Here is a 21,887-nt window from a genome sequence, read left to right on the forward strand (position 1 = left end):
TTGAAGACAAACATTGCAAATATAAAGAGGGTTGTAGTACCTTGTATCACAAATCTTATTGTACTGATTCTGTACTAGAGGAAACCCCTGAAGCAGTCGCTTAAACTTTGTTTAACATCAGAGATTTTTTTTTTTTTTGAGACGCAGTTTCGCTTGTTATCCAGGCTGGAGTGCAATGGTGTGATCTCGGCTCCCCGCAACCTCTGCCTCTCGGGTTCAAGCGATTCTCCTGCTTCAGCCTCCCGAGTAACTGGGATTACAGGCATGTGCCACCATGCCTAGATAATTTTTGGAAGAGACGGGGTTTCTCCATGTTGGTCAGGCTCATCTCAAACTCCTGATCTCAGGTGATCCGCCCACCTCAGCCTCTCAAAGTGCTGGGATAACAGGCGTGAGCCACCACACCTGGCCAACATCAGAGAAATTATATTTGAGAAAAACCCTGCAAATGTAACAAATTTTGAAAGACCTTTTCAAAAACTACAGCTTAAAAAGCAGCAGAGGATTCATACTAAAATATATTTTTGCAGATGCAGTAGATATAAAAATATATTTAATCCAAAGTTTATGTAAATATCAGAGGATTCACAGTAGAAATATCTAAGGCGCTGTCACTTCAGACACTACACTAAATCAGAGTGCTGAGTCTAGAAAAGAATCCAAAACTAATTTTGGTGGATAAATTATTTGTATATAACTTTAAAAGAAGTACAACATTTTCATTACAATTCAAAGTATACTTTTTTTCCTTAAAAAAATTACAGGTTTTTTGAAAAGCAAATAATCATGTAATTCAATTTTCAAATTACTTCATGCTCTTTCTTCTTCATTGCTATTATATTCACATATGAAAGCATGTGATCAGTTGCTGCATCAAAGACATGAGATTTTTTTTTATTAGGTGGTCATTATTTATGACCTTTTCTATTAAAGAATAAGAGCATTAAGCTGGGTGCGGTGGCTCATGCCTGTAATCCCAGCACTTTGGGAAGCAGATCATGAGGTCAGGAGTTTGAGACCAACCTAGCCAATATGGTGAAACCCCATCTACTAAAAACTACAAAAATTAGCTGTGCACTCTGGCGCACACCTATAATCCCAGCTACTGGGGAAGTTGAGGCAGGAGAATCACTTGAACCCAAAAGGCAGAGGTTGCAGTGAGCTGAGATCGCACCACTCTGCTGTAACCTGGGCGACAGAGCAAAACTCAGTCTCAAAAAAAAAAAAAAAATACACTATTTTTATGTACACTCCAGCCTGGGTGACAGGGCGAGACTCCATCTCAAAAAAAAAAAAGAACAAGAATATTAAAATGTAAGATGCATGATGAAAATCTAAGTGGTGGGGCTCTTTGTGATTAACATAATATTGAGTGATATATGAGGTAGTTGTTCAGAGTAATATTATTCTGCATTATAGTGAATGAAAAACATTTTTAGTTTTAGTTAAAATTAGTAATATTTTACTAATTATATTTCTCTAATAAAATGCAGTACATTTTAAATTTTTCAGATTACATGTAAACTTAGCTTTTTAATTAAACTTTTTTAACATATTATGACCATTGTACATTTAGTAATGCGTTATTATGCCACTAAGTTTAACCTATCTAGCTTACTCAAGAATGTAGTTTAAAGATGGTTACAGTGTTCAATTTGGTAACATAATGAACTAACATCTCTTTTGCCAGTGACTTTAAACTGCAAACTGGTTAAAGAATATTGTTCTTGTAGGTTAAATTTTTATTCTTTTTTTCTTATATGAACTTATTTTTTAAAATTTTTGTGGGTACATAGTATGTGTATATATTTATGCCATATATAGAATATTTTGATACAGGTGTATAATATGTAATAAACACATCAGGGTAAGTGAAGTATCCATCACTTCCAGCATTTATCCTTTGTATTACAAACCTATTCTACACATTTAGTTATTTTGAAATGTGCAATTGTTTTTGGTTACAGGGTCATTTTATGGTCATAATAAGAATTGTATAGAAGTATTAATAAAATCCATACATTTCTGAATTCTGAATAAACATTTAAAAATTTTTTAATATTTTTCTTTAAACATGTGGCCTTTCTGCCTGCAAACATACAGACTCTTAATTTTTATTTACATAGAGGTCGAATACACATATATTACTCTAAAGATAAACCTTAGGGGTAAGAAAATTATAAAGTATATGTGTTTTGTGAATATGAATTTGTACCTATATTCAGAAGAAAACAGCAATATTGGAGCAAAACAAATCATGTTAATAAGGTAAATAATTAGCTGTGTGCCGTGGCTCACGCCTGTAATCCCATCACTTTGGGAGGCTGAGGCAGGTGGATCACCTGAGGTCAGGAGTTTGAGACCAGCCTGACCAATATGGTGAAACCCCATCTCTACTAAAACTACAAAAATTAGCTGGGTGTGGTGGTGTGCACCTCTAGTCCCAGTTACTCAAGAGGCTGAGACAGGAGAATTGCTTGAACCCAGGAGGTGGAGTTTGCAGTGAACTGAGATTATGCCAATGCACTCCTGCCTGGGGGAAAGAGTAAGACTCATCTCCAAAAAATGATAATAATAATAAGCTAACTAGTTTACTAGAAAACTGAATATCTCAAAAATGCTGAAAACAAATGTATACTCTCTGCTTTATGTTGAATATATTACTGTAATATATCATGGCTTATGGTTCAGAATCTTCTCATGCAAATATTTTTGTTTTGACTTGCCTGGTACGCATGCTGGACCTATAATTTTCTTGTTTTTTATAATTTTTTTATAGTTGCTGAGGCATTATGTGAGTTTGTCAGGGATTATAATGCTTTTATAAAATTTAGTAGTGCACACAAAATAATTTTTAGATGTAATTCCAAAATTAGTGTATTAAGTTATATTTTATGTTCTTAGAACATTTCATTTCTTCTTTTAATTGAAGAACTCTATTTAACCTGCTTTTCTTTAGTTGTTCTTTTCACTTTTTATAATTGAAATAACTATATTTATTTATTGAGCCAATTTTTTTTTCAGGTAAGTACTAAGGATGCTTTATAAGTCATGAGGATGTTTTTATATATAAATATAGCAAACAGACATGACAGTGCTTGCTGTGTAACAGATGCTCCATAACAAGCTATAAATATTCCTGCTGAAGTTAGTTTATAGCTTTAAGTCAGAGATGGAAAATATCAATGGTGAAAAAATAATATTGATTCTTCATGTTAAGAAGACGTTTTTTCCAGGTTACAGAGCTGACTCTTGCTGAATTTAAAGAGAAATTCTGCTTCCTTTATTTTCTTTTTTTTATTATTATTATACTTTAAGTTCTAGGGTACATGTGCACAACATGCAGGTTTGTTACATATGTATACATGTGCCATGTTGGTGTGCTGCACCCATTAACTCGTCATTTACGTTAGGTATATCTCCTAATGCTATCCCTCCCCCCCACACACAATAGGACCCGGTGTGTGATGATCCCCTTCCTGTGTCCAAGTGATCTCATTGTTCAATTCCCACCTATGAGTGAGAACATGCGGTATTTGGTTTTCTGTTCTTGTGATAGTTTGCTGAGAATAATGGTTTCCAGCTGCATCCATGTCCCTACAAAGGACATGAACTCATCCTTTTTTATGGCTGCATATATTCCATGGTGTGTATGTGCCACATTTTCTTAATCCAGTCTGTCACTGATGGACATTTGGGTTGATTCCAAGTCTTTCCTATTGTGAATAGTGCCACAATAAACATACATGTGCATGTGTCTTTATAGCAGCATGACTTATAATCCTTTGGGTATATCCCCAGTAATGGGATGGCTGGTCAAATGGTGTTTCTAGTTTCACATCCTTGAGGAATTGCCACAGTGTTTTCCACAATGGTTGAACTAGTTTACAGTCCCACCAAGAGTGTAAAAGTGTTCCTATTTCTCCACATCCTCTCCAGCACCTGTTGTTTCCTGATTTTTTAATGATTGCCATTCTAACTGGTGTGAGATAGTATCTCATTGTGGTTTTGATTTGCATGTCTCTGATGGCGAGTGATGATGAGCATTTTTTCATGTGTCTGTTGGCTGTATGAATGTCTTCTTTTGAAAAGTGTCTGTTCATATCCTTTGCCCACTTTTTGATGGGGTTGGTTTTTTTTTTTTTTTCTTGTAAATTTGATTGAGTTCTTTATAGGTTCTGGATATTAGCCTTTTGTCAGATGAGTAGATTGCAAAAATTTTCTCCCATTCTGTAGGTTGTCTGTTCACTCTGATGGTAGTTTCTTTTGCTGAGCAGAAGCTCTTTAGTTAATTAGATCCAATTTGTCAATTTTGGCTTTTGTTGCCATTGCTTTTGGTGTTTTAGACCTGAAGTCCTTGCCCATGCCTACGTCCTGAATGGTAACAAAAGCCAAAATTGAAAAATTGAATCTTTTCTTCTAGGGTTTTTATGGTTTTAGGTCTAACATTTAAGTCTCTAATCCATCTTGAATTAATTTTTGTATAAGGAGTAAGGAAAAGATCCAGTTTCAGCTTTCTACTTATGGCTAGCCAATTTTCCCATCACCATTTATTAAATAGGGAATTCTTTCCCCATTTCTTGTTTTTGTCAGGTTTGTCAAAGATCAGATGGCTGTAGATGTGTGGTATTATTTCTGAGGGCTCTGTTCTGTTCCATTGGTCTATATCTCTGTTTTGGTACCAGTACCATGCTGTTTTGGTTACTGTAGCCTTGTAGTGTAGTTTGAAGTCAGATATCATGATGCCTCCATCTTTGTTCTTTTGGCTTAGGATTGTCTTGGCAATGCAGGGTCTTTTTTGGTTCCATATGAACTTTAAAGCAGTTTTTTCCAATTCTGTGAAGAAAGTCATTGGTAGCTTAATGGGGATGGCATTGAATCTATAAATTACCTTGGGCAGTATGGTCATTTTCACAATATTGATTCTTCCTATCCATGAGCATGGTATGTTCTTCCATTTGTTTGTGTCCTCTTTTATTTCATTGAGCAGTGGTTTGTAGTTCTCCTTGAAGAGGTCCTTTACATCCCTTGTAAGTTGGATTCCTAGGTATTTTATTCTCTTTGAAGCAATTGTGAATGGGAGTTCATTCATGATTTGGCTCTCTGTTTGTTACTGGTGTATAAGAATGCTTGTGATTTTTGCACATTGATTTTGTATCCTGAGACTTTGCTGAAGTTGCTTATCAGCTTAAGGAGATTTTGGGTTGAGATGGTGGGGTTTTCTAAATATACAATCATGTCATCTGCAAACAGTGACAATTTGACTTCTTCTTTTCCTAACTGAATACCCTTTATTTCTTTCTCTTGCCTGATTGCCCTAGCCAGAACTTCCAACACTATGTTGAATAGGAGTGGTGAGAGAGAGCATCCCTGTCTTGTGCCAGTTTTTAAAGGGAATTTTTCCAGTTTTTGCCCATTCAGTATGATATTGGCTGTGGGTTTGTCATAAATAGCTCTTATTATTTTGAGATACGTTCCATCAATACCGAATTTATTGAGAGATTTTAGCATGAAGGGCTGTTGAATTTTGTCAAAGGCGTTTTCTGCGTCTATTGAGATAATCACGTGGTTTTTGTCTTTGGTTCTGTTTGTATGCTAGATTACGTTTATTGATTTGCGTATGTTGAACCAGCCTTGCATCTGAGGGATGAAGCCCACTTAATCATCGTGGATACACTTTTTGATGTGCTGCTGGATTTGGTTTGCCAGTATTTTATTGAGGATTTTTGCATCGATGTTCATCAGGGATATTTGTCTAAAATTCTCTTTTTTTGTTGTATCTCTGTCAGGCTTTGGTATCAGGATGATGTTGGCCTCATAAAATGAGTTAGGGAGGATTCCCTCTTTTTCAATTGATTGGAATAGTTTCAGAAGGAATGGTACCAGCTCCTCCTTGTACCTCTGGTAGAATTCGGCTATGAATCCATCTGGTCCTGGACTTTTTTTGATTGGTAGGCTATTGATTATTGCCTCAATTTCAGAGTCTGCTATTGGTCTATTCAGGGATTCAACTTCTTCCTGGTTTAGTCTTGTTAGAGTGTAAGTGTCCAGGAAATTATCCATTTCTTCTAGGTTTTCTAGTTTATTTGCGTGGAGGTGTTTATAATATTCTCTGATGGTAGGTTGTATTTTTGTGGGGTCGGTGGTGATATCCCCTTTATCATTTTTTATTGCGTCTATTTGATTCTTCTCTCTTTTCTTCTCTATTTGTCTTGCTAGTGGTCTATCAATTTTGTTGATCTTTTCAAAAAACCAGCTCCTGGATTCATTGATTTTTTGGAGGGTTTTTTGTGTCTCTATCTCCTTCAGTTCTGCTGTGATCTTAGTTATTTCTTGCCTTCTGCTACCTTTTGAATGTGTTTACTCTTACTTCTCTAGTTCTTTTCATTGTGATGTTAGGGTGTCAATTTTAGATCTTTCCTGCTTTGTTGTGAGCATTTAGTGCTATAAATTTCCCTTTATACACTGCTTTAAATGTGTCCCAGAGATTCTGGTATGTTGTATCTTTGTTCTCATTGGTTTCAAAGAACATCTTTATTTCTGTCTTCATTTTGTTATGTACCCAGTAGTCATTCAGGAGCAGGTTGTTCGGTTTCCATGTAGTTGAGCGGTTTTGATTGAGTTTCTTAGTCCTGAGTTCTAGTTCGATTGCTCTGTGGTCTGAGAGATAGTCTGTTATAATTTCTGTTCTTTTACATTTGCCGAGGAGTGCTTTACTTCCAACTATGTGTTCAATTTTGGAATAAGTGCGATGTGGTGCTGAGAAGAATGTATATTCTGTTGATTTGGGGTGGAGAGTTCTGTAGATGTCTATTAGGTCCACTTGGTGCAGAGTTGAGTTCGATTCCTGGATATCCTTGTTAACTTTCTGTCTCGTTGATCTGTCTAATGTTGACAGTGGGATGTTAAAGTCTCCTATTATTATGCTTCCTTTATTTTCTAAGTATCTTTTGTTTTATTATGTGTATTCCAGCTATGTATGCATCACAGCCCTTCTTCTTTTTCTGTATTATAGCTATGGTTTTCTCATTGTTGTCTTTATGCCATGTCATTTTACACGGCACTTTGTAGGTTTTGATGAGAAAGTTTTTTTTTTTTTTTTATGTACTAAACAATTAGTATTAACTGGAGAGTTTGCTTATCAATACAACTTTCAGATCAGTTAATTAAGATAAAATGCATTCAGTATCCATAGGTGAGAGGATTAAGTCAGTTAGTGTTATTTTTCTCTGCTTGTAAAAGAAAAATATTAAATTCTTACACAAAGTGTGGCAAATATTTGCTAAAAAATATATCTCAGAAATTAAATTTTTAGGAGAGCTAATGGTAAGTGAAATTTTAAAAATTTAATTTTCTATGATATAGCACAACTTAATGTTTCCATGCATAATCTTCTGTTTTTAAGTGTGAATGTTAAAGTTTGTAAAATAATAAAATGACCTCTGTGGATCTAAAATGTGGAATGTTTCTTTTTTATGTTGATACTACAATTTGAAAACATTTCTCAGTCTTTTATTTATTTATTTATTTTTTATTTTTTTTTGAGACAGAGTCTCGCTCTGTCGCCCGGCTGTACTGCAGTGGCCGGATCTCAGCTCACTGCAAGCTCCGCCTCCCGGGTTTACGCCATTCTCCTGCCTCAGCCTCCCGAGTAGCTGGGACTACAGGCGCCAGCCACCTGGCCCGGCTAGCGCCAGCCACCTGGCCCGGCTAGCTTTTTGTATTTTTTAGTAGAGACGGGGTTTCACCATGTTAGCCAGGATAGTCTCAAACTCCTGATCTCGTGATCCGCCCGTCTCGGCCTCCCAAAGTGCCGGGATTACAGGCTTGAGCCACCGCGCCCGGCCGCATTTCTCAGTCTTATATAGTTTCTTTAGTGGGTGAAGTTCAGTCTAGAGTTTCTATTCTTAGTCACCTAACTGTAGCCAACTTATTGATCATTTTCTCTGGAGAACTTGGAGATCATGGCAACTTTTGATTGAAACATATCCTATTAGTTGGCTCACAAACTTGTTTACTGTGTACAAAGAGTGGCCAGTCATGAGACCATAAACAACAACTGCCCTTTTAGTGTCTTTTATGCAGTTATTATCTGTAATAAATAAATATTCTGTAAAACATGACTTTGGAAGTGTGTATACATTGTCAAATGTTTAATTCTAGATAATTAATGCTTTACCTCTCATAGTTAACATTTTTGTGGTGAGAGCATGTGACATAGTCTTAGCACTTTTCAAAAATACAAATACGTTATTATGAACTATAGTCACCATGCTGTACAAAAAATCTTTTGAAATTATTTCTCCTATTCAAGTATAATTAAGTATTTTTTGCTGACATCTTTCCAAAACCCCCTTCTAAATACCTTGGTATCTGGTGGTCACCATTTTACTTTCTACTTCAATGAGATTACGTTTTTTTAGGATCAATGTGTAAGTAAAATTATGAAATAATCTTTCTGTCCCGGACGCCATGGCTCACGTCTGTAATCTTAGCTCTTTGGGAGGCCGAGGCGGACAGATCACAAAGTCAGGAGTTTGAGACTAGCCTGGCCAATGTGGTGAAACCCCCTCTACTGAAAACAGAAAAATTAGCTGGGCATGGAGGCGGGCGCCTGTAGTCCCAGCTGAGGCAGGAGCATCTCTTGAACCTGGGAGGCAGAGGTTGCAGTAAGCCAAGTTCGCGCCACTGCACTCCAGCCTGGGCGACAGAGCAAGACTGTCACAAAAATAATAATAATCTTTATGTGCCTGGCCTATTTCAGGTAATGTGATGTCCTCCAGGTTAATCCATGTGATTGAAAATAATAGAATTTTCTTTTTTGAAGATAAGTAGTATTCCATTGTTTATATATATCATATTGTCTTTTTTTTTTTTTTTTTTTCTTTTTGAGACGGAGTCTTGCTCTGTAGCCCAGGTTGGAGTGCAGTAGTGCCATCTCGGCTCACTGCAGCCTCCACCTCACGAGTTCAAGCAATTCTCCTGTTTTGTTTTGGATATATATCCAATATTACAATTGCTGTATTACATGATAGTTTTATTTTAAATTTTTTGAGACGTCTCTATTTTTTATTTATTTTTGTGTGTTTGTTTTGAGATGGAGTTTCACTCTTGTTGCCAGGCTGGAGTGCAATGGTGTGATCTTGGCTCACCGCAACCTCTGCCTCCCAGATTCAAGCGGTTCTCCCTCAGCCTCCCGAGTAGCTGGGATCACAGGCATGCGCTACCACACTTGGCTAATTTTGTATTTTTAGTAGAGACACGGTTTCTCCGTGTTGGTCAGGTTGGTCTCGAACTCCGGACCTCAGGTGATCCACCTGCTTCGGCCTCCCAAAGTGCTGGGATTACAGGCCTGAGCCACTGTGCCCAGCCTATTTTGTTTTTTATAATGGCTGTTTTCATTTACATTCAAACCAACAATGTGTAAGCATTCCTTTTTCTTCACACCTGTACTAATATTTTCTTCTTTTTAATAAGTCATTCAAACAGAAGTGAGTCGATAATCATAGTTTTATTTATTTATTTATTGCTTTTCTTTTCCTGGTAATAATTGATATTGAACATTTTTTATATCTCTTGCCTATGTCTTTTTTGAAAAATAAGCCTTTAACTCGTTTTTAGTATTATTTGTTTTTTGTTCTATAATTGAGTTTCTTATATATTTTGATATTAAACCCCGGTCACATGTATAATTTGCACATATTTTCTCCCATTTTTTAGTTGTCTCATCCTGTTGATTGTATCAGATTCTGTGCAGCAACTTTTTAATTTGAAGTAATCTGACTCCTCTATTTTTTCTTTGGTTCCCTGGGATTCTGAGGTTAAATTTTAGAAAACCACTGCCCATACTAATGTTATGGGGCTTTCACTGTATATTTTTTATACTAGTTTCAGAATTTCAAGCCTTACATTTAAATATCTAATTTATTTTAAGTTGATTTTTTTATATGGTGTGAGATGAGGGTCTAATTTTATTGCTCTGCATATGGCTATAAAGTTTTCTTAATGCCATTTATTGAAGATACTGTCATTTCCCTAAAAGATTGTCACCTATTAATATAATCAGCTATAAGTATATGAATATATTTCTCATTTCTCTCCTGCTCCATTAGCCTATGTGTCTTTTTTTAATTGAACTATCATACAGTTTTGGTTACTATAGGTTTGTAGCATATTTCAAATCCAGGTAGGTTAATACCTTCAGCCTTTTTTGTTTTGCTTGATTGGTTTTGCTATTCAGGGTCTTCTATGGTACCATATAAATTTTACATATATATTTTTAAGTTCCTATGAAGTTTGTCACTGGTATTTTGATAGAGGTTGCATTATATTTGTAAATCATTTTGTGTAATGCAGATATTTAACAATATTAATGCCAATTCATATTTTTCATTTGTGTATTATGTATTACTTTAATATTATTGAGATTATAATGTAAGGTGTTTTGACTTTTTGGTTACATTTATCTCAAAGTATAGTTACTATAGTTATTGTAGATAGGATTGTTTTTCAATTTTATTTTGAGATAGTTAATTGTTTACAAAAATGCTACTGACTTTTGCATGTGGATTTTGTATTCTGTAAATTTAATGAATTTGTTAGTTTCTAGTAGTTCTTAGTAAAGTCTTAGGCTTTTCTATACTTAAGATTATGTCTTCTGCAAATGATAATAATTTAACTTTTTTTTCCAATCTGGATGCCTTTGATTTTATTCTCTAATTTCTCTGTCTTGGACATTTCATACTATGTTTAGTAAGACTGAAGAGAGTGGTCATCCTTGTCTTGTTCTAGCTTTCAGAGTAAAAGCTTACATTTCCCTGTTTAGTATGCTGTTTACTGTGCACTTTTTTGTTATATGTGGCATTTATTGGCTTGAGGTGCATTTGTCCTATACTTAATTTTTTCAGAGATTTATCATTAGGGAATGTGTCAAACTTTTATTCTGCATCTATTTAAATGTTAGAGTTGTGAAATCACAACTAACTCCACATAAATACAAAACATCCTCAGAGACTACCATGAACATCTCCACACAGGCAAACTAAAAAATTTAGAGAAAATAGATAAACTCCTGGATACACACAACCTCTCAAGATTGAACCAGAAAGAAGCAAAAATCTTGAACACAGCAAAAATTAATAAAATGTATAATGAAATTATACATTTAGCAGTAGAAATTATACATTATAGAATAGTAATAGAAATATATACATTGGTATTAGAAAACCCACCAACCGTGAATAGCCCTAGATCAGATGAATTCACAACCAAATTCTACCACATATACAAAGACAAGCCAGTACTGATCCTCTGTACTCCAAAAAATCAAGGTGGGATTTCTTCCTAACTCTTTATATAAAACCAGTATCATCTTGATACCAAAATCTAGTGAAGACACAACAACAACAGCAACTGTAGGCCAATATTTCGGGTGATCATTAAAACAAAAATTCTCCATAAAGTGTTAGCAAGCTGAGTTCATAATCAAATAAAAAAATTTTCTCACAATCATGGGAGCTTTAATTCATGAATGCAAGAATGTTTCATCATATGCAAGTCAATAAATGTGATTCATCAAGTAAAGATTAAAAGCAAACATGATTATCACAATAGATGCAGAAAAAGCATTCAAAAAATCCAATATTTATAAAAATATTGTCAACAAACTAGGCATTAAAGAAACATCTCAAAATAGTAAAGCCATCTGTGACAAATCTTCAGCTGAAATCATACTGAACAGGAAACAGCTGGGTGAACTCTCCATATGAATAAAAATAAGACAAGAATATCCACTCTAAACACTCATATTCAACATAGTTCTGGAAGTCCTAGCTAGAGCGATTAAACAAGATAAAGAAATAAAAGGGATCTAAATAAAAGAGAAAGTCAAATTATCCTCACAGATTATATAATTATCTACCTGGGAAACTGGAGATGTCACAAAAAGACCCCTAAGCCTAAAAAATGACTTAAGCAAAGTCTCAGGATACAAAATTAGCATACACAAATGACTAGCTTTTCTGTACATGAATAACATTCAAGCTGAGAACAAAATCAAAAACACAGTTATGGTCGTTGACAGAGCCTGAGTCCTGTCCTCTCGCTCTCCTCCCCGGACAGCATGAGTTTCACCACTCGCTCCACCTTCTTCACCAACTACCGGTCCCTGGGCTCTGTCCAGGCACCTGGATGGTCAGCAGCGCAGCCAGCGTCTATGCAGGCATGGGGGCCTCTGGTTCCCAGATCTCTGTGTCCTGCTTCACCAGCTTCCGAGGCAGCATGGGGTCCAGGGTCCTGACTGCAGGGATGGCCGGTGGTCTGACAGGAATGGGAGGCATCCAGAATGAGAAGACTATGCAAAACCTGAACTACTGCCTGGTCTCCTACCTGAACAGAGTGAGGAGCCTGAGGACCGAGAACCAGAAAGTGGAATTCAAAATCCGGGAGCACCTGCAGAAGATGGGACCCCAGGTCAGAGACAAGCCATTACTTCAAGACCATCGAGGACCTGAGGGCTCAGATCTTCACAAATATTGTGGACAATGTCCACATCGTTCTGCAGATCAACAATGTCCATCTTGTTGCTGATGACTTTAGAGTCAGGTATAAGACAGAGCTGGCCATGCGCCAGTCTGTGGAGAGCGACATCCATGGGCTTTGCAAAGTCATTGATGACACCTATGTCACTTGGCTGCAGCTGGAGACAGAGATCAAGGCTCTCATGGAGGAGCTGCTCTTTATGAAGAAGAACCATGAAGAGGAAGTAAAAGGACTGTAAGCCCAGGTTGATAGCTCTGGGCTGACCATGGAGGTAGTTGCCCCAAAGCTCAGGACCCTGCCAAGATCATGGCAGACATCCGGGCCCAATACAACGAGCTGACTCAGAAGAACCGAGAGGAGTTGGACAAGTACTAGTCTCAGCAGATTGAGGAGAGCACTACAGTGGTCACCACGCAGTCCGCCAAGGTTGTAGCTGCTGAGATGATGTTCACAGATCTTAGATGTACAGTCCAATCCTTGGAGATTGACCTGGACTCAATGAGAAATCTGAAGGCTAGCTTGGAGAACAGCCTGAGGGAGGTGGAGGCCTGCTACACCCTGCAGATGGAGCAGATCAATGGGATCCTGCTGCACCTGGAGTCAGAGCTGGCACAGACCTGGGCAGAGGGGCAGTGCCAGGCCCAGGAGTACAAGACCCTGCTGAACATCAAGATCTAGCTGGAGGCTGAGATCACCATCTACTGCCACCTGCTGGAAGATGGTGAAGACTTCAATCCCAGTGATGCCCTGGACAGCAGCAACTCCATGCAAATCATCCAAAAGACCACCACCCCCCAGATAGTGTATGGCAAAGTGGTGTCTGAGACCAACGACACCAAAGTTCTGAGACATTAAGCCAGCAGAAAGAGGATACCCTTTGGGGAGCAGGAGGCCAGTAAAAAGTTCACAGTTAAAATAAGTAAATAAAAGAACACAGTTCTGTTTACAATAGCCACAAAGAAAAAATGACGTACTTAGGAATACATTAAACGAAGGAGGTAAAATATCTCTACAAAGAAAACAACAAAACACTGCTGAAAGAAATCAGACAAAACACAAATAAATGGAAAAACATTTCATGCTCATGAATTTGAAGATTTAATATAATTAACATGTCATGCCACTTAAAGCAACCTGCAGATTGTTATTCCTATCAAACTATCAATGCCATTTTTATAGAATTAGGAAAAAAACTATTCTAAAATTTATATGGGAGAATTTTTTAAAAAGCCAAAATAGCTTTCCAACTTGGACCCGGCAGAATGGCTCCCGCAAAGAATGGTGACGAGAAGAAAAAGGGCCCTTCTGCCATCAACGAGGTGGTGACCCGAGAATACACCATCAACATTCACAAGCACATCCATGGAGTGGGCTTCAAGAAGCGTGCCCCTAGGGCGCTCAAAGAGATTCGGAAATTTGCCATGAAGGAAATGGGAACTCCAGATGTGCGCATTGATACCAGGCTCAACAAAGCTGTCTGGGCCAAAGGAATAAGGAATGTCTCATACCGAATCCGTGTGTGGCTGTCCAGAAAACGTAATGAGGATGAAGATTCACCAAATAAGCTCTATACTTTGGTTACCTATGTACCTGTTACCACTTTCAAAAATCTACAGTCAATGTGGATGAGAACTAATCACTGATTGTCAAATACATCAAATAAAGTTATAAAATTGAAAAAAAAAAAAAAAGCCAAGATAGGCAATGCAACATTAAACAAACAAACAAAATAAAACCAGGAGGCATTGAATTACCTGACTTCAAACTGTGCTACAAGCTACAGTCATCAGTATAACATGGTTCTGGTACAAAAATGGACACATAGACTGTATTGGTCCATTTTTATGCTGCTAATAAAGACAAACCTGAGACTGGGTAATTTATAAAAGAAAGGTTTAATTGACTCACAGTTCAATGTGACTGGGGAGGCCTCACATTCATGATGAAAGCCAAAGGGATAGCAAGACATGGCAGCAGGCAAGAGCGAGCATGTGCAGAAGAACTCCCTTTTATAAAATCATCGGATCTTAAGAGACTTATTCACTACCCAGAGAGCTGCATGGGAAAACCTACCCCGATGATTTAATCACCTCCCACCCAGACCCTCCCATGACATGTGGGGATTATTACAATTCAAGGTGAGATTTGGGTGGGGACACAGAGCCAAACCATATGGAACAGAAGATAGAGCCCTGAAATAAAGCTACACTCGCACAACCTACTTTTGATAAAGTCAACAGAAATAGAAAGAAAATAACTCCCTGTCTAAGAAATGATACTGGGAAAACTCGTTAGTCATATGCAGAAGAAAAAAAAATACCCTACCTCTCACGATGTAAACAATATATCACAATATAGTTTAAAGACTTAACTGCAAGACTTTGAGCTATTAAAACCCCTAGAAGAACATGTAGAAAGTACTCTTCTAGACATAGGGCTCTAGAAAAAAAATTATAACTAACACCTTAGAAATTAAAGAAACAAAAATAAAAATGTTGAGGTTGTGGAGAAAAGGGAATCTATTATACACTGTTGGTGGAAATGCAAATTAATTCAACCCCTGTAGAACACAGTTTGAAGATTTCTCAAATAACTAAAATAGAATTGCTATTTGACCCATTAATCGCATTAATGGGTATATACCATAGAATAAGAAATTATTTTACCAAAAAGACACTGGCACTCACATGTTTACTGTGGCGCTATTCACCATAGAAAAGACAGAATTAAACTAGGTACCCATGAATCTTGGATTCATGTTCTTTGTTAATTTGCTTAGAATAAAGACCTTCTACCAGCTTGGAGGACAGCCTGAGGAACGTGGAAGCCCTCTAAGCCCTGCAGATGGAGCAGCTCAATGGGATCCTGCTGCACCTGTAGTCAGAGCTGACAGAAACCCAGGCAGAGGGACAGCGCCAGGCCCAGGAGTAGGAGACCCTGTTGAACATCAAAGTCAAGCTGGAGGCTAAGATCGCCACCTACGGCCGCCTGCTGGAAGATGGAGAGAACTTCAATCTTGGTGATGCCCTGGACAGCAGCAACTCCATGCAAATCATCCAAAAGACCACCACCTGCCAGAGAGTTGATGGCAAAGAGCTGTCTGAGATCAACAAAGTGCTGTCTGAGTCAGCAGAAACAGGGTACCCTTTGGGGAACAGGAGGCCAATAAAAAGTTCAGAGGTCAAAAAAAAAAAAAGAATAAAGGCCTTCTGCTGCATCCATGTTGCTGCAAAGAACGTCTTTTTCTGTGGTTTCTTAGTATTGCACGGTATATAAGTATTTCAGATGCTACATGTTCTCATTTATAAGTGGGTGTTAAACATTGGGTGAACATGGAAACAAACGCTGGGAATTCTAAAACAAAAAAAATGCCAAGACAAGCATTGAAAAACTACTTATCAGGTATGAGGTACATTACTTGGACAATGGGATTATTAAGTGTCCAAACCTCGACATCATGCAGTATACTTATGTTACAAATCTGCCCAGGTACCCCCATGAATCTAAAATAAAAATAATAAAATGCTTTGTGGTATAATGGCATGTTACATTTCTCCAGTTTGGGGTTAATAGTTGAAATTAGGAGTGAAAGACACAGAATTATGTCTCTTTTGGGTATAGAGGTGAATGTTTTTATACCAGGTACCCCCAAGTTTTATGAGCTAATGTCTCTGAAAGCTCTTGGTTTATAGCCCAAAAAGTGTTTTATCCCCAAGTGTGCAGCTAAAATAAATGGATACATCTTTATATTTTATTTATTGACTGTACACTATAATTTGTTATTCTACTCTTTTGGGGGGAAAATGTGGTTTAATCACATTTCTTTTTTAGAATAAACCATTTTTGAAAATGTGAGGCTGTGAAAATCATGTTAAATTCCTGAATTAGGAAAAGAAATTTTTTTTTTTTTTTTTTTTTTTTTTTTTTTTTTTTTTTTTTTGAGGAGTCTGACTCTGTCACCCAGGCTTGAGTGCAGTGGCACTCAGCTCACTGCAACCTTCGCCTCCCAGGTTCAAGCAAATCTCCTGCCTCAGCCTTTTGGGTAGCTAGAATTACAGATATCTGCCACCCGCTCAGTTAATTTTTGTATTTTTAGTAGAGATGGGGTTTTGCCATGTTGGCCAGGCTGGTCTCAAACTCCTGACTTCAGGTGATCTGTCTGCCTCCTCCCAAAGTGCTAGAATTACAGGTATGAGCCACTCTGCCTAGCAAGGAAACATTTTTTTTTAAGCATAAAATTCTTATGGTCGGATACCAAAAATGATGAAATACAGCGTATGGGTTATTTATGACTACACTACTGCAACCACTCTATCACAACCATTCTGGTGATGAAAAAATAATAATTGATTAGAAGGTACTGTTAGAATACTCTTCTGATTCCATTGCAGTGTTAAATTCTTTATTATTATTATTATTATTTGTCATATAGAAGTCTGTACTTCAACAAAAGATGTCAAGAATTTCAAGTTGATATCCTCACACATATATTCTTACTAGAAGGTCACTGGTGTGTTTGCAATCAAGGTGTAGCATTCCCGGCTTTGGTGTGCTACTTTGATTGTGTAAAATAGAGAGACCGGAAGTAAAGTGGAGTCAACCATGACTTCTAGTTTCTACAGCAACAACAGCTGAATTCTTGTGTTATGTCAACTAGAAGTAATGACAGTATATTTTATTTTATTTTTATTTTATTTTATTTTATTTTATTTTATTTTTTATTTTATTTTATTTTATTTTATTTTATTTTATTTTATTAGAAATAGAGTTTCATGTTTGTTGCCCAGGCTGGAGTGTGAGATTAAGAACTTCAACAGTGGGGTGGGTTTATGAAAGAGGGTGACAATCCTTACTGTTGGTTGGGTGTGCACATGAGAGTCACAATAACTTCTGTGTCCTGGGCCATGTTATGAAACTCTGTATAACCCAAGGGCTCTGTACAGCGTGCAAGACAGTTGCTGTGTGCTCTGGAAACTTGTGCTGGTATGGAGTCAGGATCTTACTCATTGCCCTAGGTACAAGAGTCAACATCTCTCCTATTGGCTGGGTTCAGGTATGAAAGTCCTCATTGTCCCTGTGTGCTGTCTCCAGAAATGAGTCAGCATCACACCTGTGGCCAGGCCTATGTACGACAGTCACAATTTCAACTGTGTACTCCTGTGAGATCCAGGACCTCACCAGTGGGCTGTGTCCATGTTTGAGGGCAACAATTCTGGCAGCTGAGTGTGAATATGAGAGTCATAATATCATCTGAGTGCTGTTTTTTTTTGTTTTCTGAGACGGAGTCTTGCTCTGTCACTCAGGCTGGATGACAATGTGTCATTGCCGAGATGTGCAATGGCGCAATCTCGGCTCACTGCAACCTCCGCCTCCTGGGTTCAAGTGATTCTCCTGCCTCAGCCTCCTGAGTAGCTGGGATTACAGTCATGTGCCACCACACCTGGCTGATTTTTGTGTTTTTAGTAGAGACGGGGTTTCACCATGTTGACCAGACTGGTCTCAAACTCCTGACCTCAGGTGATCTGCCTGCTTCGGCCCCCCAAAGTACTGGGATTACAGGTGTGAGCCTGCTCCTGTGTTGTTATGACACTTTCTGTACCACTCAAGGGCTTTATATGATATGTGTGAGTGTGATAATCCTCTGTGTTATCTTCATAAAAGTAGGAGACCCAGGACCTTACCGGTTGCCCTAAACGTATCTATGAGAGTCAAAATCCCTCCTATTGGCTGGGTACAAGAATGAGAGTTATGGCCGGGCGCGGTGGCTCAAGCCTGTAATCCCAGCACTTTGGGAGGCCGAGGCGGGTGGATCACGAGGTCAGGAGATCGAGACCCTCCTGGCTAACACGGTGAAACCCCGTCTCTACTAAAAATACAAAAAACTAGCCGGGTGCGGTGGCGGGCGCCTGTAGTCCCAGCTACTCGGAGGCTGAGGCGGGAGAATGGCAGGAACCCGGGAGGCGGAGCTTGCAGTGAGCCGAGATCACGCCACTGCACTCCAGCCTGGGCGACACAGCAAGACTCCGTCTCAAAAAAAAAAAAAAGAATGAGAGTTATTTTCACAGCTGTGAGTTGAGCCCAGGTATGTCACACTCTCACCTGTGGGAAGGAACAAGGCAAAAGAGTCACATCACCTAGGTACTGGGCCCAGTGTTATGTCACAATTCCTCCTGTAGGCAGGGCCCAGGCAGGAGAGGTGAGTTACCTCACCTAGGTGATGGAACCAGTGATATAATTCCTTCTGTGGGCCAGGCCCAGGCAGGAGTGTCATCTCACCTGTATACTGTGCCCAGAAATATGTCACAATCTTTTGTGCATAAAGGCCCCCCAAAATAAGTGAAATGACCTAGATTTTAGGCCCATAGATCTGTCACAAAGCCTTCTGTGGGCAGAGCCTAGGCAGGAAAGTGATATATCACTGGATGCAGCATGTAGGTGATGTCACTCTCCTTCCTGAACTCTGTCCCCAAGGGACAATGTGACACATCACTGGGCACAGCACACAGGTGATGTGACTTTTTTTTGCCTGGGCCCTGATCTCAGGGGGCATTGTGACCTATCGCCTTGCCCAGTACCCAGGGCAGGTATTAAGCAGGAGAAGAGACTAACACCACCTAGATGCTGGGCTCAGGTACACGTCAGAATCCCAGCTGTGAGCAAATCCAGGGAGAAGAAGAGTAACATCTGGGTGCTGGGCCCAGTGATATGTCACAATGCAACCTGGGGCCAGGCAAAAGAGAAGAGTCATATTACCTAGGTGCTAGGCCCAGTGATGTGTCACAATCACCAATTGGGCAGGTCCTAGACAGGAGAGGAGAGTCACATCACCTAGGTGCTGAGTCTGGTAATGTGTCACAGTCCCAGAGCAGGGAGGGGGCAGGAGAGGAGGTTCACATCATCTAGAGGATTGGCCCAGAGAGATGTCACAATTTCTCCTTTGGGTAGTGCTAAAGCAAGAGGGTTACATTACCTGGGTGCTGAGCCCAGCAATATTTTACAATCCTGAGGGCGGGGCTCAGGCAGAGAGGAGATTCATATCACATGGTTGATGGGCCCAGCGACATGTCACAATGCCCTCTGTAGGCAGTGCACAGGCAGGAGAATCACATTACCTGGTGCTGGGTCGAGGAATATGTCACAATTTTCTCTGTAGGCACGGCCCAGGCAGGAGAGGAGAGCCACATCACCTAGGTGCTGGGTTCAATGATATGTCAAATTCCCTTGAGGGCAGGGCTCAGGCAGGAGAGTCACATAACCTAGGTGCTTGGACTGAGTATATGTCACAATCCCATTTGTGGGCTTGGCCCAGGCAGGAGAGTCAAATCATTCAGATTCTGGGCAAAAATATCTTTCACAATTACACCCGCAGAAAGGTCCAGGGATGACATTTACGATCCTGCACATGTCCCGGGTTATGTATGAGAGCCAATATCTCCTGTGGGTTGGGTCCAAGAATGCAAAGCAGTCTCAGTGCTGGACTGAATCCCTGCATGACAGCCCCAATTCTACCTGAGGTCCAAGAGTCATTATTCCACCTGTGGACCAGATCCATGTGTAAGAGTCACAATTCCAACCTTTGACTCACTCTTGGTGTGACACTCAAAACCTCAACAGTGGTCTGTGTCCATCTGGAAGGGTGACAATCCTTACAGTCAGCTGGGTGTGCATGGGAGAGTCACAATCTCTTCAGCATGGTTGTCCCTATTGACACTTTCGGTGTCACCTGAGGAATTTATATGTTATGTGTGAATGTTGTCATTCTCTTTGACTTTGGTACAAGTAGGAGACCCAGGACCTTATCCATTGTTGTGAGCCAACCTATGAGAGTGAAAATCTCTTCTCTTGGCTGCATCCAGGTATACAAGCCATTGTAGCATGTGTATACCTATATGGGCTCAGGTATATTTAATAATCCCATCTATGGGCAGAGATGAGGCAGGAGAGTCACATCACCTAGGTTCTGGGCCCAGTGATATATTCAGGATAAATGAATTACAATTTTTAAAACAAACAGAGTAAAATAACAGGCCGGATGCAGTGGCTCATGCCTGTAATCCCAACACTTTGGGAGGCCAAGGCAGGTGAAATCACCTGAGGTCGAGAGTCCAAGACCAGCCTGGCCAACATGGTGAAACTTGTCTCTGACAAAATTACAAAATTAGCAAGGCGTGGTGGCATGTGCCTGTCGTCCCAGCTACTCAGGAGGCTGAGGCAGGAGAATCGCTTGAACCCGGGAGGCGGAGGTTGCAGTGAGCCAAGTTTGTGCCCTTGCACTCCAGCCTGGGCAACAGAGCGAGACTTCACAGTCTCAAAATAAATAAATAAATAATAAAAATAAAATAAATAAATTATTAATAATATCCAGATGAAACAGTTATCTGCATGTTCAAGTTGTTTAACTTATATCATTCAAAAACTATAAATTTTTATAAACGATTGAAAAACTATTAAAAATATATCAATTTCTTGTTTTTAGTTTTAAAATACCGTCATGTGGCCGGGTGCGGTGGCTCACACCTGTAATCCCAGCACTTTGAGAGGCCAACGTGGGCAGATAACCTGAGGTCGGGAGTTCGAGACCAGCCTGACCAACATGGAGAAACCTGGATTCAGTCAAAAGTTGAAATTGTGACTCTCCTACGTGAATCTTTTCCACAGGTTGGATAATGACTCTCAGACCAGGATTTAGAACTTATTGCTGGTGAAGCTGTGACTCCTTTACTGAAACAGTCCCCTGCAGGCAGGATTAGGGATCTTATGCACAAATCCAGTTAACACTTGAGACTTTGACTCATGTACTTGGACCAAACTCACAGGCATCGACTCTCAAACCTGAAGCCAGGACATGTGTGGGATTGTTAAGCTCTTCTCTGGGCCTTTCCACAGATGTGGTTGTGATATATACTTTTGCCCAGCACCTGAGTGAGGTGCCTCTCCTGCCTGGGTCCAGCTCCTAAATAGAATTGTGAGATATACCTGGACCCAAGCTCTCAGGTGATATGACTCTCCTGTGTGGGCCCTGTCACAATGGGGGATTTTGCTATACTGCTGGACGTAGTATCTAGGTGATGTGACTCTCCTTTCCTATCTGGGCTGTACTTACAGGGGAGATTGTGATACATCGCTGAGCCCAGCACCCACGTGATATAACTCTGCTGCCTGGGCCCTGCCCACACAGGGCATTATGGTATATTGCTGGGCCCAACACCCAGGTGATGTGACTCTTTTCTGGGCCTTGTCCTCAGGGTGCGTGGTGATCTATCACTAGATCTAGCACACGGTTGATGTAAATCTCCTGCCTGGGTCTTGACCATAGGAGGTATTGTAACATATTGCTGGGCTCAGCA

General features: G+C 39.4%; 1 protein-coding gene and 2 pseudogenes across 2 annotated transcripts in view; all 3 read left to right on the top strand.

The window, feature by feature from the left end:
• ZNF738 (zinc finger protein 738) overlaps positions 1–21,887 on the top strand; it is a 452,488-nt gene that overhangs the window by 27,663 nt on the left and 402,938 nt on the right. The gene's annotated exons all lie outside the window — the stretch shown is intronic.
• Positions 1,638–12,810, top strand: LOC104664006 (annotated as a pseudogene).
• Positions 13,794–16,148, top strand: LOC115892154 (annotated as a pseudogene).

The sequence above is a fragment of the Rhinopithecus roxellana genome, chromosome 12 (assembly GCF_007565055.1).
Source record: "Rhinopithecus roxellana isolate Shanxi Qingling chromosome 12, ASM756505v1, whole genome shotgun sequence".
Taxonomy (NCBI): Eukaryota; Metazoa; Chordata; class Mammalia; order Primates; family Cercopithecidae; genus Rhinopithecus; species Rhinopithecus roxellana.